Here is a 12,358-nt window from a genome sequence, read left to right as displayed (position 1 = left end):
CCCACTTCCGGAGGACCGGCTTCACTGCGTCCACCGTCCACTGCCCGGGGACTAGCGACGCCAAGTCCTCCGTCCACCGCCGCAACAGGGTGTCCTGCGCCAGCCTCTGCATGCGTGTGAGCTCCTCCCACGTAGGAGACTCCCCCGGGATCTCCTCGCCGCCACAAAATGATATGTTTGTATTATACAATCCTATTCTATCCTATCTTAACAATAATGAACACAAAAAAAAAAGAAAAAACAAAAATCCAATTTGATGCAGTCATTGGAAAATCGCCGAAATGTACCTAAACATTCATTTTTATTTATAAATATTTAATAGCTATTTCATTTTGTTTTATTTTTATAGCTAATCACTATCCAACTAACATTTATTTCATTAGCCTCTTATAAATAATATCTAGTTATCTTTTTTATGATCGAATCGAAATGTCGTATGATTTTCAAATGCCAATGGTATTCGGTTTGGTAATATTTTACGTATTGTGTTTGTCGCCTTGGCATAATTACGTAATTCCTACTGGTCATGTCAGAGATACACGGTAACTACGTGTCATCGTTGATCCGGTTAAGACCGGATGTGTAAACGTGAAATTATTGTAGTTGTATTTTTATGTGATGTATGAGTCTTAGGGTATTTTTTAGCGATTTTTTTTTTGTATTAGATTGAAAATAAAGAAATTAGTTAATGACGCTGTTGATATGTCACCTGATAATTAAAAAATGGTTTAATATCATGCTCTGAAGTATCAAAAAAAAAAAACTACTGGATAAGTTGACTTTTTTATTAAGTAGTTTAGATGTGCGGACACTATTGGACAATAAGAACGTTACCTACATTGATTGATCAAAATCCAATTAATCTCCGTCGTGTCTACTCTATTTTACGACATACTGGCGAAATCACATTTACAATAATATGTTCTATGTTGGCAAAAAAGCGTACGGTCCGGCTGATGATAACGCATTGCTGACTCTTACATCGACCCTCCCCAAGAGCTCTGGCTACCTTACTTAACACTACCCGAGATCAATGTTGTTTGACTGTCATCTTCATCAAAACCACTCAGTGAATGAATGAATGATCTTTTAAAAATCGCTTTAATATCCTGTCCAATATATAAAAAATATATATAATTAGGTACTATCAAGAAAGAACGTAGATAAAATAGCGCGATTACGTTTCGATCGTGGGCGTTCGTCCCCAACGCCCCCGCACGGCGACGCTTATTAGACACGTCTCTGAGTCTGTATTGATATAAAGACAGGTTTATTATAAGATCTGCCCGAGATGTTCTTGACATCTCATCAGATAATATTTCTCTATAACCTTATTAATCATTAATTATAAAGAGATTGGACGATCAAAGCGGATTCACTCTCGTTATACGAGTGTTTTGTGATCTTCTATGTGCTGTGCGATCAAAATCACCACAAAATACTAGTAATTGGTCTTCCCCTATGAACAAACTTTTAAATAAAATAATTACTCCATTTATACTCGAATACGGACTTCAAGTAAGGAAACAAATTCATTTTGAATATTTTACTATTTATTAATTAGGATTTCTTTCATGACATTTTCACTGCAGCCAGATGAGTTTTTAAGTACCTGAAACGACGCTTTGTAGCAGTAGTTAAAGAAACTAGCTGATACTCTACCGGTCGTAGTTTTAATTCCAGCATATGCCAAACATTTATCTAGGCCATATATATGTTTGCCGTCGTCTGGACGTTTATGATTCATATTCAAGACTCTAGTGGGGGTCGTTGAGAATGAAGCGTTTACATACCTACTTACGATTTTACTTGCTAGGGATTTACCGCGATCATAATTTTGAAACTATATATTTCGATGCTATACATACGCTTGTGCTGTGACCATTGCGTAAGGTGATTAGAGTGCCTAGTGCGAGTTTTATTCACAGAAACATGAGAGAAACGCGATTATACATGAAGATTATTTTGCATGGGAATTTAAACACTGCAACCTAGACGATAAAGAATAGTATACGATAGAATCGATACAGAGTCATCTAGCAGCAAACGCGAGAACTAGGTTGAAATGCCGAATTTCCCATACAAAATGAAGTTAAAATTTACGTCCGTTATTGCGAGACGGATTAAACAAAACTTGCACTAGGCACTCTGTTGAAGCTTTGTTATCATCATCATCATCATTACAGCCTATCATAGTCCACTGCTGAACATAGGCCTCCACAAGTTTACGCCAAAAGTAGCGTGAACTCATGTGTTTTGCCCATAGTCACCACGCTGGGCAGGCGGGTTGGTGACCGCAGGGCTGGCTTTGTCGCACCAAAGACGCTGCTGCCCGTCTTCGGCCTGTGTATTTCAAAGCCAGCGGTTGGATGGTTATCCCGCTACCGGTCGGCTTTTTAAGTTTCAATGTGGTAGCGGAACTGTGTTATCCCTTAGTCGCCTCTTACGACACCCACGGGAAGAGAGGGGGTGGCTAAATTCCTTAGTACCGTAGCCACACAGTACACCGTAGCCACACAGTACAAGAAGAAGCTTTGTTAGTTGCAATCAAAATAATTTTCTCCTATACTTGGTGGTAAATAAGATAATCTGGGCGATGTCAGTCCGGCAAGAATTGTAGTAGCAGTGTTCACAGCATTCAGAGTTCGCAATGTGGACGATCATTGATCATCAAACAATCAATTGACTCTCATCTTAATAGGTTTGTCCAGCTGTGGGATATTTATAAACTGTTAAAAAGCACAGTACATGTCTACACTTTTCGACTAGGCCATTTAAAAGCATGGCTATATTGCGCTTGTATCTATGTCAAAGTTTAAATCCTGTCATCCAACATCTATAAGAATGCAACTTATTACCAGAGTTAGCGTATATTCAAGTAATGAAATAACCTCCCTTAGTTTATTCACCACTCCCTACCCCCTACCGCTCGAAACGTGCACATATCCTGAACGAGGTCGCGTTCCATTTTCATTTATTATATCGAGAGTGCAATAGTGGTTTATGATTTAACCGAGTTTGAATAGAGAAGTTCGTATTAAATTGATACGACTAAGAGTCGAGCTTTGTATATAATGTAAAATTCTTTGTAAAAGTGTTTTTTTTTGCAAGCCTGTAAATGTGGTAGACTGCTTATTGGAGTAGTTGGCACTACTTAATTCTCGTGGCTTATGAGTTATATTCTCGCTTTGATTCGTGGTGCAATATATGTATAATTTTTTATGTGTTTTTTTACGTATACACTTCTTATAAAAATATAAATGTATATCAGATAAGTTATCTAAGACACAGGCATTGTGTTGCCTACCTTAAAAACAGAGGACCGTCTGTGAATGTTGAGAAAATTAGTGCTTATAATAAAGATAGATATCTACTACACGAAAGCTACTACATTAATTAATAACCAATTAACTTAACCAAAGTACGCACTCTAAAAGTTTATATAATAAAGTATTGCATAACATTTTAAAAATAAAATGAAAAGGAAAAAAAGATACCGCATACTTCACAAACGAGCCGTTAATAAACATCGTACCTGCGACAGCGCGTTTAACTCGATGATCCATCTCTTAAGCTATTTAGCTTGTACCCTTACTGTGCATACGATAATAGGCTTTATTAAATGTACAATAGAGGCGATAATAGGTCAGTAGGTATAATTCCACATTCTACTCATAAATCCTATCGACTTCCTCATTTCCGCATAAATATTATGAGTCATGTCAATGTGTTACTCTTTGTGTGATGAAGACATACATGCGTGTTTTCAACCGACTTTAAAAAAAGGAGGTTCTTAATTTGACTGTACTTATTCGTATATGACGTATCTCATAACTTTTTACTGGGTGCAACGATTTTGATATTTCTGTCATTTCAATTTGATTGAGATCTAACAAGTACTTATTGATTTGTACTTAATTATGAGTATTTAATTGATTATTTTTCGACTATCTACGTTCTTATACTGGTAATAAAACAATTTTTTCAGATTTTATCGCGGTTTATTAAGTTTTTTAGATGTCCGACGTTTCGGATTTTTTACAGCAACGATCTTCACGGGAAGACTGAGATGTCAGACATCCTAAAGTTACAAAGTTATTCGAAACAACTAGGGTACATCAATATTTTAATTAGTCCTCTCTACGCAGAAAGTCCTAACTGAGTCTTTAATCTGTGGCATTATTATGCTTGGTTTTTGATTTAATTTCAATCTACGTTGTATCATTTGTTGCTCAAAATTGAAGTTGCTTTTTTTGTTTGCAATCAAACACAATTATTCTATTAGTCCTTATCTATAATAATTTCATTCCTGTAATAATTAATGGTAAAGATTATGAAATAATATCCAGATATTATATCATCTTTTTAACGAATAGTGTCAATTACTCTGATTTTGATTATCGTATATATTAATTCGCTAAGGTTAAGTTGTATGCCCCTATTTTTAGTAATACCTGACAATTACTCCAAATAAATTATATATCGTTTTATAGATAATTGCTTGCTCTACCGGTATCCACGACTAAAAAAATTATTACTGCTTTTGTTTTTGGAAATTAATTAATTACTTAAATTATAATATATGCCGGCTTTAGTTTTGAAACAACGTCAACATGATTAACAATTATTATACTTATTTAGTGCGAATTATTCGCACGGGTATTGCTAGTTAAAGATATAATTTTACTATCTTGCCACTAACAGAAATGCGAAAGTTTGAATGGACGTTTGTTACTCAATGACGATAGAACGGCTGAACGGATTTGGATAAAACTTGCCACAATTTTTTTGACAATTAGACTAGTCTATAACTCTGGAAAAATACAAGGCTACTTTTTATTCGGTGTAATATACTGTGGCGGTCACCAACCCGCCTGCCCAGCGTGGTGACTATGGGCAAAACACATGAGTTCACGTTATTTTTGGCGTAAACTTGTGGAGGCCTATGTCCAGCAGTGGACTGTATAGGTTGTAATGAAATGAATATACTCTGGGGTAGATTTTTAGGTGAATGAAGTTGCGAGCAACAGTAAGTATTGGTTTAAACTTCTTTAAAATAATTCCAAGTTTAAATTATTTAATTAGCTGTTTTAGAGAGAGGTTTTTTTTCTAAAAGCCAGTGGTCTTAATAAAGATAAACGAGATAATATATTTAATTTCTTATAAACAAGTACCTAATATAAAAAAGTCAATAAGTAAAAATTTATATTAGAAAACAGCAAATTCCAACGAGATAGAACTACGCTAATATTAAAAAGCTAAAAAGTTTGTTTGTTTAAACGCGCTATTCACACGAACGACTGGTTCGAATTTGAAAATTCTTTTTGTGTTTGATAGCCCATTTACCGAGAAAGGATATAGGCTAATTTTTACAGGGAGAGTCTGAACATTAGTTCTATTACGATTATCGGTAGCAATTGAACGACGTATAACAAAGAAAACATTATTTGCAATTTTAATACAACCTTTGTATAAATTACAGTTTTTTTCCAGTAATAAAGTTAAACATTAAATCAAGGACATAAAATAACGGTAAGCTTATTTCTGTTAAAGCGTATTAACGGCGAATTCCTTCGCAGCGAGATCGACTCTCGTTTGAGGAATTTCAGAATGACTAACAGTGACGCATTCGCGGACCGTCTCATTGCAATAAAACACCATGAAGCAGAAATGTGTGGTATACAGTTTATGCCCTTTTTTGAGTTATTTCCTTTGTACTGTCGTGTTATATCGATGACGTCATATACATTGTATGTATCCACGTACACATGTGTTACTCTAAACTTAACATGCTGGAAAAATTCTAGCTGATTTTTTTTTAAAGTTTCTAACACCTTGTAGAACGTTCTCATTAGATGACAAGCTAGTAAAATGGCGCAGCACTATGTAAATTTTCAGAAAGTCTAACGATTATTTCAACTGTACGCGTTTGACCGTTTTGTAAGGTAGGACAACGTATCGTATCGAAAAGGTGTCAATAGAACCCGCTAAACTAAACTCCACTGTCTGTATATCACCACTTGCTGATATTGCTATCTGGCATATAACGGTGTGAAGCACATAATTGTCATCATATCATATGCTTGAATGATATGTTTTTAAGCAGTATTGTGTTCCTGTTGGTGAGTAAGGTGACCAGAGCTCTTGGGGGGGTTGGGGATAGGGTCGGCAACGCGTTTGCGATGCTTCTGATGTTGCAGGCGTCTATAAGCTACGGTAATCGCTTATCATTAAGACCTAGTTGTTTATATAAAAATCTTAGTTAAATTTATGTAAATATTTAAAGTTCATAATATTTCCAAATGCTTTAATTTCTAAACTGTTATATTCAAAAGAATCTGATTTCTTTATTAATTATTATTATCGATAAATTATACTAAATCGATTTTAATAATCTTTAAAAATAAGAGAGCTACGTAATGCCAGAAGTAGCGTAAGTTACTGACTAATCTTGGAATTTGACACGAAAATTATTTAAAGTACCTAGTACCTGTACCTGTTTTTTTTTTCTTCAACTGTTATAACCTCAATTGATCGTATTTGTAGTACTCAATACAAATATTTTTACTTATAACCAACGTGTGCCTTCTCAACAAAATTTTTTTCCATATTTATATAGGCGTTAAAATGTTGTTAGTTTTCTTTATTATAGAATAGATAGGTTATAATACTTTGTAAAAGGCGTGGATTTGATTGAAATATTTATAGGTTATTGTCTAAGCTCTAATGTATTACAATATGATATGACCTTTGTGAGTGATATGGATTTACATTCATGTTTATTCTTCTAGGTATTATTATTACAAAGCTAACACTTGTTGAAATTGTCTAACAAGTATCAATTTAACATTGATATAACCGGATCAATTGTAAATATGGACATTTTATGAATTGGAATAATGTCCATCAAAAACTTTACAATTGCAATTTTTTTGAAAATAAGTTATTTGTTTTGAGAACAATCCTGAGTTTGAGTTTTCTAAATGTGTAGAATCCGGATAGTTATAAACACGACCATTTTACAAATGAAAATAAAATTCCTCAAAAAACTTTAGGATTTCATTCTAATTTTAAATTAAATCTTTAGGGAAAAAAATACGGCGTTTTTTCCATTTCTGTTATACCTATTTAAATTAAGTTAGTGACTAATAAAACTGTAGAAATATTTTCATAACGGTCATACTTCGTGTATAAAGTATGTTGTAACATATGACTAATTTACTTACGCCCTAACGTTATAGTGAAGCCAATATCACATACGCCTATAAAGTTGCCTTTAATCACTGTTTGCTTACTTGGCTCTGAACATATTTATATTTTTTGAGTAAATATGATATCGGTCCCTTTTTACGTTACACTATTTTGGTGTGTTGTAATGTATCGCGCTTTATTATCACCAATAAGCAAATACGGTAATTTTGATAGGGAAAATGAATGATTGGACGAGTAGTCAGAAGAGGTGCTATACTTATTTTTTAATGTTGCTGATAAGATCGCTTCAAGGATACATCAATCGAAGGATACATCAATCGAATTTTACGTTTAATCTGTTTTTAAGGGAAAACCTCTTGTAAATCTTACTTTAGTGGCACAGTAGGAAATTTCCTGCTCAAAATACGGTGCAGCCCGACTGGGGTAGTATCTCGATCTTACAGAATCACAGATCACACAGATCACAGGTAAATAACATTACTCTAAAGCATGTGTTGTGTTCCTGTTGGTGAGTAAGGTGATCAGAGCTCCTGGGGGGAATGGGGAGGGTCAGCAACGCGCTTGCGATGCTTCTGATGTTTCAGGTATCTATAGGCTACGGTAATCGCTTAACACCAGGTGAGCCGTGTGCTTGATTGCCTAACTTATTGGCATTAGTTCGTCTATTGCAGACGATTTAAACAGTGTCAGACAGACACTGTGTCGCCTAGGACACTCTTCAGGAAAACGCAGAGATGCCTAAGCTCTGCCCCACCCTCTCGACCTCACTGGCTAGGCCCACAGGAACAACGAGTCGATTCGTGTGGAGCCAGTTCGGCTGCAGGAGTCTTTTGCATTTTAGAGCTATGCCACGAATGCTTGACGGAGACCCCATTCTGGGTTTCAAATGAAGTTTTCCTTCTCCAGGACCCTGATGATTTTGAGCCAGGTTTATCCCTCGATCGCTTTTTAGACCCCCACGGGAAGAAAGTGGGTGGTGTTATTCTACTCGGCCGAAACCACACGGTATTTTGCCTAACTAGTTGTATAAAAATAATAATAATAAATACAGGAACAAAGCAGACATACTTGAAGCTCGTTCTTTTTAAGATCGTAGTTTTTATCGAGGGATAAGTTTTCGTGACGAGTTTGATGGCTATAAAGATAAAAAACACGATTTCTGTATATGGTAACTTGTGGCACTGTTACTTTACCCATATAAAAAAAAAGAAGTCTTCGTTTCCTGTACACACAATTTACTGGTAGAACTGGATGAGTTAAATGTGGAATATGCTTTTTTATTTTAAAATACAATTGACAGTTGTTTTTTTTAATATTATGATACTGTAAAAGTTTCTGTGTCAATGGCCTAGTTTCTTTCGTCATTTCTATCCAGAAGAAGCATAAGACTAGTGTGCAGCTTATTATACCCATTTTAATGCATGAAGGTTGTACATTAGCGCACAATTTGTAGTAGATTCGATGATTTGCTTTATATGTCACTACGCGTCACGTTACATTTTGCGTAAAGTTATATATATTTTAATAAGACGTTATTTTAAATATCTATATATTAATACGTGAAGCAAAAACTTTGTACTCCTTTTTACGAAACTCGCGCGAACGGAGGAGTATGAAATTTCGTACACTTATAGTTTATATAGAGAAGGAGTACAGAATGTTAATATATTTTTTTTAATTATCCATAAAAAACACATTAAATCAAGAAAAAAAAACATTACACACACCACCATGTATTTGACACACACACGCATATAGCTGTTTTGTTTATCGTTTTAGTCTATTTTCAAATTGAGAATAAATTATAGATTAATATTGTTTGTCTTTATTGAATGTAAAACATAACCATAATAAATTTATTAAAATCTAAGTAACTAAATTAATTATGGTCGAATTTCGACCACTGAGCGACCACCAGTTAAATAACCGTCATGAGGATAAATAGCCTATTGAAACTATCCTTATCTATTATTTGTGGACGGAATGGACGATCTCAATATTTAGTTTAGTTTCTGTAGATAAAATGCAATCAGTCTTACAATGTTATATTGTTCACGTTATTTGTGCGGTAGTTCGATGCTATTTCGTTTTCCGATCTTTCCAGAGGTTGAGTGCATCGTGAGTGATCAATATTGCTACGTTCTATATTTTGTTTTGATATTTATTTTGGGTATTTTATCATTTTGAATTTTTCAGCAATACTTTAAGTACGTATTGATAAAAGATTAGACCTTAAGTTCTGGGGTTTTACATTCTTTCTTTTGGACAATAATTGTGTTCGATCGAAATTGTTTTGAAACGTTATTGATACGTTTAAGTGTGTGAATCCTTTCGACTTCATTTTGACCCACTTCAAACGTTCAGATTTCATTTAAACTTATTAGACTTATCGAGGACCGATGACAATACACTAATTCGATAAGATTATTTCTTTTTAGTTTGGGTTATTTATAAAAGTGTGTTTTTTTAGTTTTTTTTTAAACTATTTTTGCAGTGAATTCTCGTTATCCTTTCACAGTATAGATTCAATTTTTATGTATGTAAGGTACTATCTACTATACTATCTACGGTAGTAGTACTATCTACGGTAGTAGTACTATCTACGGTAGAGTACTATCTACGGTATAACTCTACTATATAATAACGTAGTAGGTATTGTCCTTAATTAATACTGGAACTTGAACTTGGTAAATTTTGAAATTTCAGCAGACAGGAGACGTCTGGCACCTTGCATCTATTATCATACATTAACTCGGATGTTGCTAATAATTTAATTTCTTGCTAGTTTGATAAATCTTGTGACGTACTTACTATTAAGACATTTATTTTATATAGAACTAGCTGACCCCGCAATCGTTGTTTTACCATATATGTTTTTAACCCCTCTTTAACCCCCCCGCTCCCCTTATAACTTAGGGGTATGAAAAATAAATGCTGGCCGATTCTCATACCTATCCGATATGCTCACAAAATTTCATAAAAATCGGTTCAGCCGTTTCGGAGGAGTATTGTAACTAACATTGTGACACGAGAATTTTATATATAAGACAAGATAATCTGCTAAGTTTTACACGTTTTATAGTTTACGGTTATTTGTTCTACGACTATCGTTTGTAGTATGATGTTTTAAAGCCTATATTTTTCATAATGTGTAGCTTTATGTACTTAGCGCACGAACAATGTACATATTATGAAACACTAGCTTTTACCCGCGGCTTCAATCGCGTTGAATTGTTTTTAAAATGAAAAGTTTTCTATGTTAATTCGAATACCTCTAAGAATATGTGTACAAAGTTTCATGATGATCGGTTTAGAAGTTTTCGAGTTTCGAGTGAAAGCGTAACAAACAAACTTACATTCACATTTATAATATTAAGTAGGGATTTAGTAAATACGATCAATGTGCATAGTTTTTTATAAATCGTGCAAGCACAAGTCGGAACTTTGATTGTGATATAATTAATATAGCGGTTGAGAATACATCTATACAAACAAAGTAATATACATATATGAATCTCGTGTCACGATGTTTGTCAGGGCTAATCTCCGACACTACTGGACCGTTTGAATGAAATTTTGCACAGATACGTAAATTTGTCCAATTTAAAATGTAAATAAACTATATTTTATTTCGATTAATGATCGCGAAAATTATGCTTATTGCAAAAATAAACACACATTTGGTGGTACGAATTTCGTCAGGTTACCTATTAGTGTTTATCTAAAAAAAAAGTTTAACGTACAGTTAAATTAAGTTTTTTTTTATATTAAAGGCCAGTTATTAGGTGTCTAGACAAAACGATAGATCGTTTTTTTTTTAATTACAATATTCTCTAAAGTCGTAAAGGAGACAACAATAGAGTGTTCGTGCTGCGTTCGCTTCAAAGATTTCTAGAATCTAAAGGCTATTCAGCGGTTAGGTCTTGAAACTAGTCCATTATTCGAGCATGCGATGACCTCAAATACTAGGGTTGCTAGATAATCTGTCATGTTTTTACTTTTTAACCGACTTCAAAAAAACGAGGAAGTTACTCAATTCGACCGTATATATGTTTTTTTTTATGTATGTTCGGGGATAACTCCGTCGTTTATGAACCGATTTTGATAATTCTTGTTTCGTTGGAAAGGAAATATTCCTAGTTTGGTACCATGATAAGGAAACCAGGATCTGATGATGGGATCTCAGAGAATTCGAGGGAAACTCTCGAAAAGCCGCATAACTTTTTACTGGGTGTACCAATTTTAATGATTTTTAATTTAATCGAAAGCCGATGTTTATCATGTGGTCACATTTAAATTTCATCGAAATCTGATTACACAACTTTTGGAGTAATCTTTGATAATGCGTATTTACTCGACAATTTTTTTGTATTCCTACGTTGTTTTACTTGTCGATATAATTGAAGGCGATTTTTCTTCGTTTGCCAGCAAACACAATTATTAGTGATGTATTTGTTAACAAATTTGGTGATTTTGTCTCATTAATATATTAAAATAAGGTTTTTGAAGTAAAACTTCCTTACGCACGCTTGACTTGGGGAATAAGCTGGTGAAGTGAAGTTGAGAGGAAGATATAAGTTAGTGAAGATAGAAGACGTTTCGCTTATTTCTCTAGGAGCTAAAGAAGTTATACTTCAGTCGTGTGGTCTACAGCACACTCGTTTTTTTTTTTAATTTTAGTTTTGAAAATTTATAATCCTGTTTTTTACGTCTTTGAGTATCGAAGTTTGTTAAATAAGAATTTAACAAATAAAATGATTAAATTTGTGGAATTCATTTTAATAATGTAAATTCTTATCCAAGCTGAATTCCCATGTTATTTCTTATACCTATATAATCATAATGCAGAGTACAATTTTGCTACGTCGTAAACAGGATTGAGGTCTAAGAGAGTGTGTTTGTCTATGAAATATATATTTTTTGAAGGTATAGTAGTGACGTGTTCCTGGTTTTTAGTAATTTGGAGAGCTGGGGAGGGTCAGAGATATATAGGCAATGTTCCTGGTGTTGTTGGCGTCCATAAGCTACGTTTTACGTTTACCGTCATGTGGATCATACAATTGTTTTTCCAACTTTGTATTAAAATACTAGCATCCCCCCCCGGCTTCGCACGGGTATTTCAACCAATTTCTATTTTTTCCCCTTA

Source organism: Melitaea cinxia, chromosome 28 (genome assembly GCF_905220565.1).
Source record: "Melitaea cinxia chromosome 28, ilMelCinx1.1, whole genome shotgun sequence".
NCBI classification, from domain to species: domain Eukaryota; kingdom Metazoa; phylum Arthropoda; class Insecta; order Lepidoptera; family Nymphalidae; genus Melitaea; species Melitaea cinxia.
Note: the sequence above shows the minus strand (reverse complement) of the source record.